Source organism: Coffea arabica, chromosome 1e (genome assembly GCF_036785885.1).
Source record: "Coffea arabica cultivar ET-39 chromosome 1e, Coffea Arabica ET-39 HiFi, whole genome shotgun sequence".
NCBI classification, from domain to species: domain Eukaryota; kingdom Viridiplantae; phylum Streptophyta; class Magnoliopsida; order Gentianales; family Rubiaceae; genus Coffea; species Coffea arabica.
In genome coordinates this window covers 2,271,037-2,289,155 of record NC_092311.1, presented here as the reverse complement: position 1 = coordinate 2,289,155, position 18,119 = coordinate 2,271,037, and the positions used below count along the sequence as shown (strand labels likewise).

The 18,119-nt window shown below is 34.2% G+C and overlaps 2 long non-coding RNA genes and 1 other non-coding gene across 7 annotated transcripts; 1 reads left to right on the top strand and 2 right to left on the bottom strand.

The window, feature by feature from the left end:
- The first annotated feature begins 6,427 nt into the window (after nt 1-6,427).
- Nucleotides 6,428-9,676, top strand: LOC140007783 (uncharacterized). The gene is made up of 2 exons (XR_011815214.1): nt 6,428-8,584; nt 8,671-9,676. It is a non-coding gene; the product is annotated as an uncharacterized lncRNA (long non-coding RNA).
- On the bottom strand, nt 8,276-8,349 carry TRNAV-AAC (transfer RNA valine (anticodon AAC)). The gene has a single exon. It is a non-coding gene; the product is annotated as a tRNA-Val (tRNA).
- Nucleotides 9,677-9,945: 269 nt separating the features above from the next.
- Nucleotides 9,946-16,296, bottom strand: LOC113700512 (uncharacterized). 5 transcript variants are annotated; one of them, XR_011815220.1, is made up of 4 exons: nt 16,019-16,296; nt 15,779-15,912; nt 11,031-15,404; nt 9,946-10,924 (listed from the first exon to the last, which is right to left on the bottom strand). It is a non-coding gene; the product is annotated as an uncharacterized lncRNA (long non-coding RNA). The 5 variants fall into 5 exon arrangements; XR_011815219.1 differs by having other exon boundaries at nt 9,946-10,439; nt 10,734-10,924; nt 11,031-15,908; nt 16,019-16,292; XR_011815218.1 differs by having other exon boundaries at nt 9,946-10,439; nt 10,751-10,924; nt 11,031-15,908; nt 16,019-16,292.
- Nucleotides 16,297-18,119: the final 1,823 nt, after the last annotated feature.

The following is an 18,119-nucleotide window of genomic DNA, read 5'->3' as shown; positions in this document are numbered from 1 at the left end:
GATTTGATCTCTCACTGGGCATTTCAGCCTATTTGTTGCCAAAGATCGTCCTTAGCTGCTTGCTTGCTAGCAATGCTAGGTTCAGATATCTGTCTCAGTATTCAGTACATACTTTTTTTGGCTGTTTGAAGTGCAAGAGAATAGCAGAGTAGTTATTGAATTACTGCAGCCTGCCTGCGCGATGCTTAAACTCCATCAGATGGAAATTTTTTGAAAAGTTGGTAAGGAAAAAATCATAGAGACCTTAGATGGCTGATTATTTGTGTGATTGAGCAAAAATACAGAACATTGTATTTTATTCTTTATATATATTCCTTTTTTCTCAATATGCATTATCATTCCATAGACAATTCTGAGATGCCATGAAATTTAATTTGTCAAAACTAACTCGTTGACTTCTCAATCAAATGGAAGTTCTATTGTTGTTTCTCAAACTATCCAGGGCCAGGGGTATATTTGATAACTAGAAGGAAGATCCAGCTTCAATGGAAAGTATAACAAAAAAAAATCCCAAAATTTGTGTTCAAATGATGTAATAAGCAGTTATCCTGAAAAGCAATCATCAGCAATGGCCATTCTGTTCAAAGTCTCACCTTCAAATAATTGTCATTGCAGCAAAATAATATTTCACCCCCATTCTTTCTCCCCCAAAGGAAAAGAGAAGCTAACAAAGAGATAGTAATAATTTGAATTACTGTCACCAACTCCAGCTTTGATCGCCCTTTATCCAATAGCCGTTTTCTCTGAAATCAATCTTGCAATCCTCAGAGCATCTTTTGAATGATAATATCCTGTTGCAGGACCTGCGAAGTCCTAATAATCCACCAAGAGTCATTGGAATAGCATCCTGAAACACAAACTCAAATTCCTTGCTTTCACTATATTCAATCGCAAAAACCTGTCAATATGAAGTCAATTAGTCGGTGAGAAATATAATGCAGTTAACTCTCTGATCAAAAATCACCTTATGATTCTTTTATGACTCACATTGGTAAAAATAAGCACTTCGAGATTAGGGGCACTTCGAACCAAGTCTGGTAACAGTTTCCGCACAGAGGAAACACTGTTCTGAGAAGCTCCCAGTCCCAAAGTAGTCAAATTTTCAAATGCTGGCAATGATCGTCGGGAAAATGAGAGAGCCTTCATGCAAAGAAGATCAATAAATCAAGTTCAAAGGAGAAATTTTGCAGAAGCTCTGAATGAATTCAAAGGCAAAAGAGAACTTTCAAACAAAAGACAGAATACCTTCGGACGCTTCTCTGACAGATGGACTGATTTGGCACTTTGCAACCATTTAATAAACTTAAAAGCATGCTGACCAGGTAAGTAGCTGCTTTTTGATCTGTCCTCGTGTAAATATTCAACTCCTACTGCTGCTCTAACGATGTGGCTGAAGTTTTGAATAAAGTCTACCCTAAATGCTTCACTTTTGTAATTGAAATATTTAAGATTTGGGGCGTCTAAGAAACTTCATGCTTTCCCTTTACTTGGTAGCAGAAATATTCAATATTCTTCGACTCCACAGCAATAGGGAACTTACCTCCCATGCCAGGGAGTACAAGTTTTTTCAATGAAGGAATGGAGATATCCAGAGCTTCAACTTGATCACATTCGGACTCATGCTTGTAACCTTGCAACAATAGATACAATTCTTCAAGCAAGGGACAACCCTGAAAAAGCCTCTTAATGTGGTCTTCAGCTACCAATTTGAAGCCTTCCAAATGCAGAACCTTAAGATTTGGTAAAAGTATATTGACTAGGGAGAATAAGTTTGAAGTCCCTTCTTAGTTTCAGTTTAACTAGTCTTTTTGCACTTGAATATCATAGGATAGGATACTGGAAAACTCTTCTGGCCTCCCAAGAAGATGTCAAGTTCTTGCGATCATGTGAAACTGCAGCAGCGATCAGCCAGCCAATTTGGAACCTATAGTCTTCTTCTACATGTTGCATATCGATACCAAATTTTCTAATAGGAGCCCCATCTCGTGCTAGAATCACTCCAAAGCCGAAATTCACAAATTTAGAAAAGATTTGATCGACAACATCCTCGTGGTAGTGATTAGCACCATTATAGCCAATACTAAGATCAATATCAGGACGTAAAATCAAAAGGTTTCTCCATATAGTGGACAGAATTGACGTAGCTGCAGCTCTTTTCATGGGTAGGAATGACAAGATACGGATGAGAACACCATCCGGAAGGGCACTTAACCTATCAATATCATCTCGACAATCTGGAAATATTCTTGCAAGAGATATTTTGTGGTTTTTCATAGGAAGAAAATACAGAGTCTGTTGCAAAAGAGAGTCCGGAAGGGCACTCAACCTATCAATATCTTCCGTGGTGAGGGTTCTTTTAGGCATGGTTTCACAATTTTGCAGACTAAGTCTGTTTTTCAGTTTGGAAAAATCGTTCAAAACATACCTCATAGTTTACAAAATGACTTTTTAGTCCCTCACTTTTAAAAGTGTAATTTTGTATCCTTTACAAATTCATATTAGTCAAATTTAATCCCTATCTAGAAGATTTCCAACTAGTTTTTTACCAGAATCCATCACGTGCCTTGCACGCGATCATTTTTTAAGGGCAAAATTGTCAAATTAAATTTTATATAATCTGATCCAGAGTCTCTCACATTTCACAAAATGAATTTTTTCGTCTCTCATATTTTACAAAATGAATCTTTTCATCCGTCACATTTTACAAAATGAATTTTTTATCGCTTATTGATCATGTATATGAATAGCTTTTTTTTTTATAACCCATGTATATATCTATTTAATTTCATCTGAACAGTACGAATAGCATATAATATATTTCTATTTAATTTTGTACGAATAACGTGCAATATATTTCTATTTAATTTTGTCTGAATGTATTATTTAGGTGAAATCAAATGTGTATATATATATATGGGTTTAACAAAAATTATTAGTTTTACACTTATGTTCATTTCCTTTTACTCGAAAATTGAAAACAAAGAAGGCATTTAATCCTAAACATTATCAAATGTTTATATCGAATTAAATTTGGACAGAAAAAATAAACAAAGGAAAAGTATGACAAAAAGAAGTAAGTGATTGGCACTTTCAAATTTTAAAATAATCACAAGGCAAGTAATTCAACTATTAGTCTTAAAGGGGGCGAGTAAAAACTTCAGATTTAAACTGCAATTTATTAGTATAACTATAGAATATGACCTAGGACCGATTAATTAGATAGCCTTATTATACAACTCAATAAATGAATTATTACCAAAAGAGAAAAGACCACAAATATTGAATAGATTCACATGGTGAAATCAAATAGATATATACATGAGTTTAAAATAAATGGTAGTTTTAAACCCATGTATATATCTATTGAATAGCATGTGTATAACTACAATTAATTTATTTAAGTGAAATCAAATAGAGATATATTACATATTATTCGTACTATTTAGGTGAAATCAAATAGATATATACATTGGTTAAAAAAAAAACTATTTGTACACATAGTCAATGAGGGATGAAAAATTTTATTTTATGAAATCTGAAGGATGAAAAAATTCATTTTATGAAATATGATGGACGAAACAATTCATTTTGTGAAATATAAGGAACTATGAACCGAATTATGTAAAATTTGATTTGATGATTTTGCCTTTAAAAAATGACCATATGCAAGGCATGTGGTAGATTCCGACAAAAAAATAGTCGGAAACTTAGGTAATGACCAAATTTAAGCAAAATGAATTTGTAAGGGACGTAAAATTATACTTTCAAAATTGATGGATGAAAAAAGTTATTTTATAAAATGTGAAAGACTTTTTGAACAATTTTCCCTTCCCGGTTTGTCAGGATATACAACTCAGGAAATAAGGGTTCTATGTGGGGTTTGGACTTATGCATGTAGGTTTTTGTATCATGCATCTGCAGGGGCATTTATTTTAAGGGTCCGTTTACTTGACTAACAATCTACTGGGAAAATTTATTGATGGAGTTTACTTGGATTATAAGTTTAAACGTGCAATAAGATAAGAATAAAAACTCAGACCTTTCTAACTATAAGAATAAATAAAGCCTTTATTTTTTTAAGGAGTGCCCATTAACATATTTAAAATTCATGTAAATTATCAGGTGTATGCGCACATGCTAACAATTATTAGTTTCCATTGCATTTATATATTTTTTCTATTTATTTTTATCTAATCTTCCTTGTATTTATTTACTCCTTAATTAATATTACTTTCAAAAATATGACACATGAAATATATTTTAACGAGTGTCCATTGAGCACTTGTTCAACAGGCCCATAAAAAGTGCTTCATAGAGGGTTAAATATTCCACTAAGGAAGCTTTGGAATTAACATTTTTGACAATGCGCAAAATGCCTAGTGTAATTTGTTTTGAACGATAGGCATTACATAAAGAAAATATTTAATGATGAAAGAATATATATATATATATATATATATATATAATTGAGCTACCAAAGATAATCTAAATGTTTCTTTCTTTCTCAGGTTTCCTAATAAATATACGCTCTTATCTTTGCAAAATTTCTTGCATTATTATACTTCAATTGATACTCCAATAAATGATCAAACACCGTATATTAGTTTCCTTCAACCGCCTACAAGCAATGATCATGGTAGATATTTTGCTTAGATTCAGTAATGAATTTACAATATACTCTTGATCAGTGGGGGCATACGTCTTGGCAGTTATTGTAATTTGACAAAGAACAAATAAATGAAGAGAAGCAAATCAAGCAATGTAGCAGCTAAACTCACATTCCAATGCAACTCTTGAATCGCAAATTGACCGGACTACGCTCCACAACAATTGATTCCTACCATTTAAGTACATTTATTGAGATTTATATGTCACACCCTGGATCCGCAGGCGCAATAAATGACCAGAGTCTCAACAGTCAAATCCAACTATTTAGGCTCCATTCTCGCTAGCCTAAAATGGATATCCCCAGTTGGAGTTAACCGTTGAAACTCTGATTGCGTCTTGAGCCTGTAGGTCATAGGCATGACATTATGATATTAAAGCAAATCTCATGTAGTCCCTGCACAGGGTGAGACTAAATCAATGATATTGGGCTGGAATACACAAGAAAGTGGAGGAATTAAATATCGTGCGGAGTTAAAGTGCTACGTCAACAAGAATCCATACGAGCCACCTCTAGAATCCAACACAATTGAGTGGACAATCCAGATTATGATATTGGGTTGGATTTTGCGAGGACGCAGACTCTTAATTGGATGGGTGAATATAATATCCCACTCCATATCGGAAAAGTAAAGTGCTATACACCAATACTTAAGTAAAGTATCAACAGTCAAATCTAATTATGGATATTCATTTTGGACTAATGAGGATAAAACCCAAATAGTTGAACTTGACAATTGAAACTCTGATCACATCTTGGGCCCACAAGCCCGGGGAGTGAGCGTGACATGTATACCTTTAGAAGGATTAAATAAATATTCTTGTTAATTTTGTGCACCCACTGGAAAATGTTTCTAGTTCTAGACATCTTCTTTAAACCATAGAGCAAGCAAAATCAAAAAGTAAGGCTCACGAATCACGATAACTCATTTTTATGAAGAAAAGCACTTCAGGGTAGGTGGCACTTTCAAGTAAGCTCAGCAAAATGTTCCACGTACAGATACTCTCCATAATCAGAAGCTTCAAGCTCTAAAGTGGTCAAATTTTCGACAATGGCCAACCGCTGCAAAAAGTAGAGAGCTTCCATGCGAACAAGAAGTAAGATCAAGTATAAAGCTTCTAACAATGTCTGAGTCATGAGAGGAAAATTCTCTAAAGCTTAGAATCAAAGCCAAATTACATGAACAAGATATAAGGAAACCATGCTACACCTTTGAGAATGTTTTCAGACAAAAAGAGAGGTTTCACGACCTGCATGCGCCCCAACAAATTTAAGAGCATGCTGATGAAGTTAATCAATTTTCCTCCCAAGACAACTGGGAGATCCAACTTGCAATACTTTTGCATAGAAAGACTTGATTTTTCAAATAAAATCTACACGATTCACTATTCTACTCAAAATTTTTAAGATTTGCAGCATCTATACCAACTTCATGCTTTCCACTCACATAATAGGATGAATGTTCAGGATTGGATGACTTTGCAGTAATAGCAAACATCTCTACTATACTAAGGACACCAGAAAGGCAGAGAGGAAAAAGTTTTCAGAGGAGGAGTCAAGAAATAAAGATTTTGGGTACGGTGAAGAGCCCAATGTTGAATTTCAACAAATGTTGGCTGCCTCAATTCTTGAATTTGGAAGCCAACATTGTTGACTTCTCTTTGGCACAATTTAATCCCACATCGGTTGGGTTATTGGAAGAAGCTTAGCTTGAGAGCTATAAATAGCTCTCAAGTCTTTCCAATTTAGATGTACCAAGAACAACAAAGAATTACCCATAAGGATTTTGTAATTCTTTGTATTCTTTCTTCTCTCCCAAAATTTATAAAAGAGGGCTGCTTGAGTGGTGCTCGGAGAGTAGGCAAAATTGGCCGAACTCCGTTATCAATTTTTCGGGTGCGTTCTTTCCTTATCTCTTTTATTTGTTCCGCATTTATTTATTAGTTTCTTTTCTATTGTAGTATAGTATTCAATATATTTGTCTATATTTGTCGGGTATATTTGTAGTGTTTTATACGGTTCATTTGGGTGTATTTTTCTTATTCGTGTGTACGTATTATTTATGTATACACGGGTATAGTTGTGATAATACACCGTGCACGTAAGTTCTGTCTAGGAGACTGGGTTTTAAGTGGGACCGCTTGTGACCCCTCCAGCCTTTCCTGGGAATTTACTTGGAATGATAATTCTGTCTAAGGAGATTGTTTCGACGGTCTTTCCTGGGAATTACTGAATCGGTTTAATCACTAGTTGTATTTTTGAGTGGGAAATTACCCGATTTCCCCAACACCCAACAGAAACAATTGTTCAAGCAAATGGCACCCCTGAATAAGCCTATTAACAGTGCCTTAATCAACAAATCCAAAGCCCTCCAAGTGCATAACCTTGACACTTGGTAAAGAAACCAATTCAGCAATAATCAAGTCCAAATTCCTATTTGTTTTCAAACTAACTAGTGCTCGGCACGGAAACATCCTAGGAGTAGATATTAAATACTGGGAAACTACAGTAGTTTTCACTATTATAGTCACCCACAAAAATCTCAAGTTCTTTGACATTAATTTGAAGCACAGAACCAATTAACCGGTCAATTTGGAATCTATGAATTTCATCTAAATTTTGCAGCGTACAGACAAAATTTTCTAAAAGAAGCCCCTTTTCATGGTTGAATAACTCGATCCCAAAATCTAAAGGAGTATAGAACCATCCAATCACAGTCATGTTTGGTGCCTTTATACTAATTATATAACATGAGATATATATCGGAAAGTGAAGTGAAAAGAAATCTCCATCTGCTGGACAGGATTGACATGGCTGCCTGCAGCACTTTTGGTAGGGAAAAACAACAGAATGTGTAGAAGAAGAGACATAGAAAGAAGTAAAATGAAGGCATACATACCTGCAGGGAGTGGTGATATAAGTCAAGTGACTTCACACTTTGTAACCAATTAATAAGCTCAAAAGCCTGCTGACTACGAAATAACAAGCCACTTTCAGTTCCTTCTGCGTCGTGATGCGACAATGAAATTGTGGCTCTAACAAGAGACTTCAGTTCTTGAATGAACGCTACTCTTTGAGCATCAATTTCATACACCAAATCTTTTCAGTCTCGGGACATTTAGCATAAATTAGGATTTCCAAAACCGCTGACTTCAAGATATGTTTAGGCTGTTACGCTCAATTACATAGTTGTAGCGTCCTCCCAATCTAGCAAGTCTTAAGTTTTTTCAATGGAGGACTAGATAAATCAACCACTTCAATTATAACAGACAAAACTATGGAAAAGTAAATACAATTCTTCAAGAGATGGGCAACCACGAATAAGTCTCGGAAAGTAATTTTCATCTACTAATCCCACAGGTCCTGTCAAGTGCAACACCTTGAGATTTGGCAAAAAAACTGAAGTGGGAACAAGAAGATTCACTTGCCTTGATAGTTTCATGGTTACCAGAGTTTTGCAAATGAATATTTCTATAGGAAACAATCGTCACACTGAAGTGCAGCAGATATAAAGAATTCCAGCGCCATCTGAAATCTTTCCACCAGCCTATCGACACAGACACTCAATTTTCTAAAACAAAAGTAGTTTGAGCTAAGTGTTGTTACACATGGCGTCGCCCGGACTCGAACCGGAGACCTTCAGTGTGTTAGACTGACGTGATAACCAACTACACCACGACACCAGGCGTTTGAATGGCTGTCTTATCCTCCTAAGGAATTATAATTGAGATAACAAAAGCTGTTTTTGATCAAGTAACTTAATTACCGAGAATGTATTAGTATCTTATAATTTGATACGTTGACTTTGTCAGTTTGATTTCCAGGTAGGGAGAAGCAAACCTGCATATTATTTAACAACTACACCACGGGAAAAAATTTTACCAAAGAAAGTGAGAACCTGCAAGTATCTGTAGACTGGTGGGTAATGCATTTGGGATTAGCTAATTGAAAAAACAGACCCCATTTCATCAGGCTTCTCAACTTGACGATGAATCTTTTGATAGATCTTCTTCGGTCTCCCCAAATTAGTTGGAGAACCATGGAAAGGCGTGATGGAATATTCCCTCCTCACTTCACTTCTCTTCCGGAAATCGTCTACAGACTAGTAGAGTTAAAACTTCAAAGGCCGCCTGACTTGTTGAAGACTTGAAGGGGCCAGGGGTAGGAAGGGTTGCTTAGCAACGGTTCTTAAAGGATATGTGCATTTTGCACACGGTGTAATCTACTTTTAAGAATGTATAACTCCATAACAAAATTTTATGGGTTTCACACATATTATTAAAAACGAAATACAAGATGAAATCTGGACCTTACAAATTTTTTGACCAAATTTTGGCCGTGAACTGCCAAGGACAGTTGCTGCTTGCAACCATTTCTGTCCCTCCTCCGACTTGAAGAAATATAAAGGTTTATTGCACTTTATTCCCCGCACTCTATGGGTGTAGTCACATTCCCCCCCACCCTAAATTTGCACCATTTATCATAGTTTTTTATAGTTGAAAGTCGAGCCAATCTACTTGATATTCGAAGTCGGATTTAATTTGATTTGGTCGAATTTCATTTGAACTTGGTTTGGAAACTAATTAAACAAGGCATGAATAGCGTGACTTGTTTTTGGTTAATTGTGTTGTGCATTTTTCAACTATACTGAGATGGAACTCTTTAAACCCTAAAATTGAAATATAAAATTTATCCTGTTTGAAGCTAAAACGGGACTAAAATATCTCATCTTATATTGCAGGACAAATTGTATGCCTAAATTAGACCAATTTTATAGTTTAAAAACTAAAATATCTCATTTTAAAATTTAAGTACTAAAGAGAGAATTTGGTTATAGTTGAAAGGCGCAAAATAGAATTAACTCTATTCTGTTTGAACTTTGGCTCAATTATCATTGTTTTTAAAATTTATATGTAAAAAATTCAAACAATTTGAGTTTGTCTGAAAAATGTTTGTTTTAGTTCAGCCTTGATAAATATTTAATCCAAGCTTGAAATAGTTAAACCAAAATTGGCAATTTTTTTTAAGAAGGGGGGACAAAGAACAAAAAAGACAAACTATTCATCCTCAATCTACTTAATTTTTTTCCATCTTTCTCCGTCCTCATTAATGAATGTGTGTAGAAAAACAAATAGTAAACAACTTTAGTCAACTGAACTCATTCCTTTTCAAGTAATAGTTGGATTGATTAGCATCAACTAAAGTTCTTAGCTCTGAAACTTTTTGAGGATTAATGATTTTTTGCGCTTTGATTTGATGTAATAATAGAAATTATAGGATCAACTAAAGTTCTTAACTCCATGGAGAAGAACCTAAGAAATTGTATATCATTGATGAGCCCTTGTAAACTCATCGGTTGAAATTTTTTTACTAATCTGTTTCTTTTGTTTGTTAAAGAAAGAAATGAGTCCTTTTCTCACAAAAATTCTGGCTATTGATAGCTATTACAAACAATACATCTTGCATTGAGCCTTGTGACCTTGCTGCAGTATCCATCATCCAATCCAACAGTGCCAATTTAACAGTGCCAATAAATTGTGAGGGTACTCACTTCCACTATACTTGTCAAGTAGTTTCCAAATGATGAAGATCTTATCCAGGAACATGTTTTTCATTGAAAAAAGAAATAAGCTAAAACCTGTCATCTCGAATAACACTAGCAGATATAACCATGTTATGCTTTATTTTCCAGGTGCAAATGATCCAGTTCAGCTGAAAATTGTATATGTTACTAGAAATTCCAGTTCTGCTACCAAGTGATGTACCAAGCCACCTGAAAAAGCATAAGCAATCACATCAGATGACACTTGATCCTTGTCACAAGTTCAAACACCTTTCAATTTTTAACAATAAAAATCTGAAATAACTGGTCATATGTAAATGATCTCAAGACACAATCGTTAGAAACAACAACCAGGAAACCTCCCCTTACACAAAATCTTTAAAAGACAGACACAAAATCCAAAACTATTTGTTGGAGACTCTTTTTTTTTTTTTTTGTTCTTCCTCTTGGTTATCAGGAGGATGAAAAGGCGTAGGACATGTAAGAGAGATGGATATAATTTACTAGGAGATTTTCATAACTGCATATGGAATTCATCAACTTCTCCTCCAAATTCTTTTGTTGAGCACAATCTGGTAAACCTATCAAAGCTTTGAGGCTTTCTTGAACGACAATATCCTATTCCAATCCTCTGACAAGGACTTCAAACATTGCCATTGTCCAGAAAGAGACACCTTCTTCAAAGAATTACCATTCTGCAAAAAATAGGGTGGAAGTTTCAGAGAAGTTGTAGATGTGTTATGGGTGGCTGTTCATAAATTATGGAAACATTGTTTATTGTAGGTAAAATTAAGAATTTACCAAGTTCATAATTTTACACCAGCTCCAACTACCAATTGTTCCTCTTCCTCCTGGAAGATGCTAAAAGTTGAGGTCCATTGCCAGGAAATGCATTCAAATCGTAGTAGGAGATGTGCAGATGACTTGTGGTATGATTGGTGGCACCCTGTTGGACCTCTGATTCAATTGTTTTTTGCTTGCATAATTCACTTGGCACTATCATCCTCAGCCCTATGAGGCTCTGGTAGTCCATTAATATGGAGACAAAGGATAGGAACCTCAAAATACAAGTGGCTGCAGCATCCTTCGTGTACAGAAAGGACATAATGTGATGGAGAATCATCTGGAAGGGCACTCAACCAATCAATACCATCATCATTTTCTTGATTTGGCGTTTCAATTTTTCCAATTCTTCTTTTACTAGATTTTTGTCTCCACAAGTCATTGTTTGACTGATTGTTTCCTCAAACTAACCAACTGGGATTCTTTTCTATCCAAATTTCAAAATAGCTCAGGGATCCAGGGCATTAAACATCAAAGTATCGATGCATAAAGCTAAATTAGCAAGTTTAAAAGAAAAAGGTATGAATTACAAAAAAAACACAGAAGAACCTGCAAGAGTTTGTAGACTGGTGGCAAACTGGCCATTGCATCTGGGGTCAGCTAATTGAGAAGACAAGACCACCGGATTATCAGCCCCATTTCATCAGACTTCTCAAGTTGATGACGAATTTCTGATGATCTTCGTCCTCCACTCAAATTAGTTAAGAACGCTAGAAAGGAGTAATGGAATATTCCCTTCTTCACTTCACTTCTTTTCCGTATAGAGTTAATACCTAGAAAGGCCTTTGACTTCTTCAACATACGAAAGGTTTTTTTTTTTTTTTTGATAATTCAACATACGAAAGGTTAATTGCACATTATTCCCCATACTTTCTGTGTAGACCTATGTTTTCAAAATCGGACCGGGTATCGACTTGGTCAGAGGCCAATGGGTTCAACCGGATTCAATAGGAGTTGAACCGGATGATGTTATAAATAAAAATTATTTAAAAATTAAAATATTATATGTAAAATACCTAATAACATGTTAATATTAATAAAGGTATATTCATATATATTTGATGTTTCAAATATATTTAACAAAGAAACTAGAATAATCAAGTAGCAATTTATATTATTTAATGATCATTAACAAGTTTAGAATTAAAATTATGGACTTAATTGAAAAATAAAACCAAACTTTAAGAAAACATTGATAAAGTATAAAATATTAGGTATATTAATAATTTTTAACAATCTAAGGGTCAAAACATAATATTGAAAAAATTTGAGTTTTTTTTTAAATGCTGATTGAACCGGAAAACCCGATCAAACCTGATTTGACCGGGTTTTTACTTACCTGATTTTTTAGCATAACTCGGACCGGACACTTGGCCGATCGAACTGGCTGGTCCGGTCCGAGTTTTAAAACACAGGTGTAGACGAATCCCACAACCATAAAAAAATACTAAAGAAATGTATGATTTGAAAGTCAAACCAAATTGCTTGTATTATCATATATCACATATTATATCATATGATACATGCATACGTATATACATATACATATATACATATGTACATATATACATGCACATACACACAGACATGTATATATATATATATATATAATGATGTTTAATTTGGATTTTGAAAGGTTGTAGATTTGGCTACTCTAACCTTTGCCAAATGCATTATATATCTATTCGTCATGTGGACATATTTAATATTAGTTTTTTTAATGCTTTTGATTTTTTTTTTTGGTTATAATTAATCGGTCTGTCTAATAGGTGTTCATAGAGCACTCGTTAAAATAAATTTTAGGTGTTATTTTTTTTTTTAAATATAAGATTAATTGAAAAAAGTAAATAAATACAAAGGATGATAGGAGAAATTAAATTGAAAAAGTATATAAATGCAAGAGAGGATAATAATTATTAATATATGTATACATATATGGTAGGTTAGATAAATGTTAAGTGCGCTAACCAATACCCTAAGGGCGGACACCCCTTAGAAAATCCATAATTAATCCATTTCCTTTTTCACTTCTTTATTTGTAACAACTTTCAATCATTTTATTAGTTTCCGCCATTTTTATTTATTATGCCTAATCAAAGAGTTACCATTTGGAAGTAACTATTTGTATAAATTACAAAACAATCGAGGTTAGATTTGTTGAGAACTAATCAATGTATTTTGTAGAAGTAACTATTTCTTATCATTTAGTTTCAATGTTTGTCCAATATTTAGTATTTTAAAATATTTAATAAAATTTGTTATTTAGTTCTTTTGTATCCATGTTCATCTAAAAACAAAATCTTGAAGATAAACAGGACCCGTGCACTACTATATATAATAAAATGCTATTTAGTTCCCTATATAATAGATTTGCTGAGTTCGATATTCTTATGTTATGTCAAGTCGACATCTTACATTTTTATCATGTGTACATATTGTCTTATTTATTTGATTAGGTTTAAATTATTTTATTTTAATTAACAACAACCAATCTGAAACTTTTTCACTAGTATTTTGTTAACAACAACCGATTATCCACTTTGTTATCCTTAATTGCGCACTAATGTCCTCAAGGTTAAAATGCAATGAAATTGGAAAATGCACATAATGCAAGCCACCTTCTTCTTAAGGAATTCCAAAAACCCAATTATCTAGTTGATCTTTCACAAGATAGATTCACTATGTGGAGCAATACAAGCTCTAGAGACCCAACTTCTAGTATCAATAATGTCACATTCATATTAGGTTAACCTTCTAAAAGCCTTTATTACTTGAGTATCATTCACAGTTTTCAACAAAATTAATTGCTTTCCAATCCTTGAGGCCCCATGCTTTCTATTCCTATAATGAAAATAGAAGTGATAGACAAGCACTAGCAACCCCATAATGAACTATCGGCCATAATTGATAGAAGATAATAAGACTTGAACACAAAATCTTATAGCTAGTACAAAAAATCAAGAAATGCTTATTCTGCAACATATCCACCTCAAATACCCTTCAACTTCTCTAGAGGAGATATTCAAATGAAAACCACCTAATGCTATGATCTCATAGAACCAATCTTTCAATGCCCGTTACTATCATGATTAAACATTTGAGCTGGGGTGTGCAAAATCAAAAAATTTTGATTTACCGACCGAATTCGAATTGAATTCAGAATTTCGAATTCAGTAATTCGGAATGGAAATCAGAATATCCGATTTCGTATTGGTACAATTCGGGTCGAATTCGGTAATGATATTTTTCAAATCGGAAATTCCGATTTCGAATTCACAATTCAAAATCGAAATCGGAATTCAGAATTTCTATTTCGATTTCAAATCTGTTGTTCATATATATATATAATATAACATTTATATTATAATAATAATTTTTATATTCATGAATTTGGTGAAATCGGAATTACTATTTCGATTTCAATTTCGTTTTCACACATATATAAAATATTTTTTATATATACGTAATATAATATTTATATTATAATAATAATAATTTTTATATTCATGAATTCGGTGAAATCGGAATTTACAGAATTCCGAATTGAATTCGGAACGAATTCGAATTCAGAATTGGTGAATTCGAAATCGAAATCTGTCGAAATTTCTGATACCAAAATTTCAAAAAATTCTGATTTCAAAGTTCGGAATTATCGATTTCGATTTCGATTCACACCCCTAATTTGAGCCCCTTTAAGGAACTATTAGACTGTGCATTCCTGTTAGGAATAAGCAACATTCATCACATTGGAGGCTCTTCCATGATTGTCACAACAAATACAATTATAACAGTTTAGATGCACATTACTTCACTCTGTTTAAGAAGAAGGTAGTGAGCAGCATCCATGTCTCACAATACCATCACAGAAGGATTGTCATGCATGCTAAACATTTTCCATTTTCTTACTTTTCATAATCCCCCCATGCTTTGCTTGCCCTAATTAGTTACAAAGTCGTCATTCTGCAGTCAGCATCCAGATTTTCTAGATTTCTGCAGTTACAGGTTTCAACCAAAAGAACACAACTAAAATGACGGAAACAGGAAAAGAAGACAAGACATAGAACCTTGCAAAGCAGCCAACTCTATGTGTTAGCAGATCAGCAAGTAGATATACAAACTGGGGCTAAATTTCTGAAATCTTATCTGATATCCTGTAAACTCAAGCTGAAATTCCACACTATTTCTTGAGGAAAAAGCTTATCCATAAGACCAAGATACAAAAGAAAAGGCCTAAAGAGCAGTAAGTTCTAATGCCAAAACTGCACTATCCATGCCCTATATCTGTGACACAGCTATTTTCTTCATGTTTAGGTTGACCCAAGATTCGCGACACTGACATGTAAGAGAAAAATAAAATTGCAGATGTTTAATAATACGAATTGCATTGACAAACTTATCTTGAGCAAGAAGCCGGACTGATGATAACTATTTCCAATTCCTCAATTTTTCTTTGTCCCAACAAATGTGCAATCTCAGTCATCACTTTTTTTTAATTTTTATCATTCATATTCAAAACAAATCCTCCCACCAATTCATAGACTTTACAGTTAAATACCCAAAATAAATGGCTAACTTACATTCTGAAAGAGCAACAATAGCCTAATATACTTGTGTTGTATCTATAGCTTAAGTATCAAGATTCAATTTTCCATCAAAATACCAACACCAAGTGAAAGATATAATTAAATTCAGAACATTTTCCTTACCAGATTAATTACAGAACAGTCCGTGACCTAATGTTTTGTTTTCTGCTGGACCATCAAAGGAAGAAAAAATCTATATTTTTCATAGATTTCAATTTCTTGAGGGGTAAATTGTATCATCAAGAATTCCACCCTGCCTTGCGAAAAGCAACATAAACTCGAGCCTCAGAAAGAAGTAAAGGAATTATCCTAAACAAAGTGACTGACACTTGAACGAATAAAGGTAAAGGGAAGAGAGATTACCTTGCAAGAACAGCGGATTTGGAGATAATTCTGATCTTGGGACGAAAATTTTTACGTTTGTGAAGTTACAAGGTTCCCTGCTGTCCCGCTGAGCTCAGGAGAGGTGCTGTTGTAAGCCAAAAGAGAGAGAACCATTCGGGCTGTGACACTCGTGCAACAATTTTTTGGCCCATTGAAAGCCATCTTTTTTTTTTCTTAAATAAAAGTGGACAGTCTCATCTTTTAATTATATATCCTTCTCATGCCACTTAAATCATCCCTTCTTTCAATCCATCTCTTTTCCAAATTATCTTATGCAATGTTTTATTTTTGGTTCCTTTTTTTCGTTATATGTATTGAGGTCGATTTTATTTGAAAAGTAAAAACTTTCGTTAAATCAAATCTTTTTTTTTTTTTGGATGTCTCTCTACCACTACAACTACAATGTAGGTTGGTAGGTCATGTTGTGCATTTTTTTGCAGCCATTAAATTGATTTTTTAGAGGGTTGATGTTTTCTCTAAAATGCAATCAGAGTTATTTTTAGTAAACAATGATATAAAACTCCAAGCATATATTCGGCTGATAAAGAATGAGTAAACTTGAAAATGTGTGTAGGTATTAGACTTTTAATCACTCAAAAACCAAATGTGAAGAGAATTTTGGTGAAATAGTATTTGAAAATTGGAAAAACTTGGTGCTTGCCGTTTCCTTTATTTATTTTTTTGGAGATTTTATTTTGATTGCAAGTATTGGGAAAACGCAACGCTTTATTATCTTTGCAGATTCACCATTTCTTTGTCTTTATTGCAAAAAAAGTTTGTACTGCACAACTTTTCCTTTAGAAATTTTTTTAAAAAAAATTTCAAAAAGTGTTGGTCCAATTAGGATGACCCATTTGGTAATAGTGGACTTGTGCAGCTCTAGCCTGTTATCCTTCCACTGCGAGGAGCGGGAAGTTTTCGTTGCTCTGTCAAGCCAGCCTCACGCAATATCCTCCACTTTAGGAGCCAAGTGGTCCAGGCCTCCGCTCAAACCACATGGCTCAGCTCTCCGCTTGGAATGGGCAGGCCGGTGAGTAGCTCCACAAGGCCTACCATCTGGGCCAATCCAACGTTCCAACACTTTATTACCCCCACTTGGGTCACAAGCTCGCGCGACCAAGCTCGGCGGCAGGTGGGTCCTAGGCATCTGGTTATTAAGTGACGAAAAGATGGAATTTCTTCGATGTGGGACGGATTTGTTTTCTTTTTCTTTCACTAGTTCTTGTGTGTTTCTGGGAAACGCTTCAATGGAACCAAAAGAAATGTGCTAGATGTGTGTGTGGCTATTGGGGTTAAATAAGTGCTGGTATTATTGAGAATGGAAATGCAGGCTTTAAGAGAAGGTTGATTGCTGCCAAATCAGCATTAGTAACTAAAAAGAAATTGAAGTAAAAACTAGTACTTATCAAATTGGTAAATCTTAATCATCAAAAGGTATGAATGTCTATGGAAAACCTCCAACGAGGATGGTAGGCTTACTCTTATTGAAAAAATTTTGTTTCTCAAACTATCCAGGGCCAGGGGTATATTTCATAACTAGAAGGAAGATCCAGCTTCAATGGAAAGTATAACCAAAAAAAAATCACTAGAGTCTGTACGAGCCACCTCTAGAATCCGTACGAGCCATCTCTAGAATCCAACACAATTAAGTGGACAATTCAGATTATAATATTGGGTTAGATTTTGTGAGAAGACAAACTCTAAAATGAAGGGGTGAATATAATATCCCATTATTAATCGAAAAAGTAAAGTGTTGTACACCAATACTTAAGCAAAGTATCAACAGTTAAATCTAACTAAGAATATTCATTCTGGACTAGTGAGGATAGAACCCAAATAGTTGAACTTGACTATTGAAACTCTGATCACATCTTGGGCCCACAAGCCCGGGGAGTCAGCGTGACATGTATACCTTTAGAAGGATTAAATAAATATTCTTGTTAATTTTGTGCACCCACTGGAAAATGTTTCTAGATCTAGACATCTTCTTTAAACCATAGAGCAAGCAAAATCAAAAAGTAAGGCTCACGCATCACAATAACTCTTTTTTATGAAGAAAAGCACTTCAGGGTAGGTGGCA